The sequence below is a fragment of the Telmatherina bonti genome (assembly GCF_933228915.1).
Source record: "Telmatherina bonti genome assembly, chromosome: 8".
Lineage (NCBI taxonomy): Eukaryota > Metazoa > Chordata > Actinopteri > Atheriniformes > Telmatherinidae > Telmatherina > Telmatherina bonti.
Window position 1 is genome coordinate 36,571,690 of NC_136626.1, and position 877 is coordinate 36,572,566.

The following is an 877-nucleotide window of genomic DNA, read 5'->3' on the forward strand; positions in this document are numbered from 1 at the left end:
TCATTTAATAGTACATGAACACTTGAAAAACAAGTTAGCAGCATACAGACGATTCAAAGTACCGTCTACCAAAGTACTCATACAGGACATTCAAACAGCTGCAACAAATATGAGACAACATCAGCCAAAGAGCTTTAAGATGGAGAAAGTGAGGACTTCAGACCTTATCTCTGATTCTGAGGAAAACACAGTATCACCCAAGGAGACCAGAGTTCAGGATCCCGGTTCTGGATCTGGTGAGAAAAAGAAACGTTCCTCAATACCAACAGTTTCCAGAGGTCACCCTGGTGGAGCCCTTCCAACAGTTTCCAGCGGTCACCCTGGTGGAGTCCTTCCAACAGTTTCCAGAGGTCACCCTGGTGGTGTCCTTCCAGCAGTTTCCAGAGGTCACCCTGGTGGAGTCTTTCCAACAGTTTCCAGAGGTCACCCTGGTGGAGTCCTTCCAACAGTTTCCAGAGGTCACCCTGGTGGAGTCCTTCCAGCAGTTTCCAGAGGCCACCCTGGTGGTGTCCTTCCAGCAGTTTCCAGAGGTCACCCTGGTGGAGTCCTTCCAACAGTTTCCAGAGGTCACCCTGGTGGAGTCCTTCCAACAGTTTCCAGAGGTCACCCTGGTGGAGTCCTTCCAACAGTTTCCAGAGGTCACCCTGGTGGAGTCCTTCCAGCAGTTTCCAGAGGTCACCCTGGTGGAGTCCTTCCAGCAGTTTCCAGAGGTCACCCTGGTGGTGTCCTTCCAGCAGTTTCCAGAGGTCACCCTGGTGGAGTCCTTCCAACAGTTTCCAGAGGTCACCCTGGTGGAGTCCTTCCAACAGTTTCCAGAGGTCACCCTGGTGGAGTCCTTCCAACAGTTTCCAGAGGTCACCCTGGTGGAGTCCTTCCA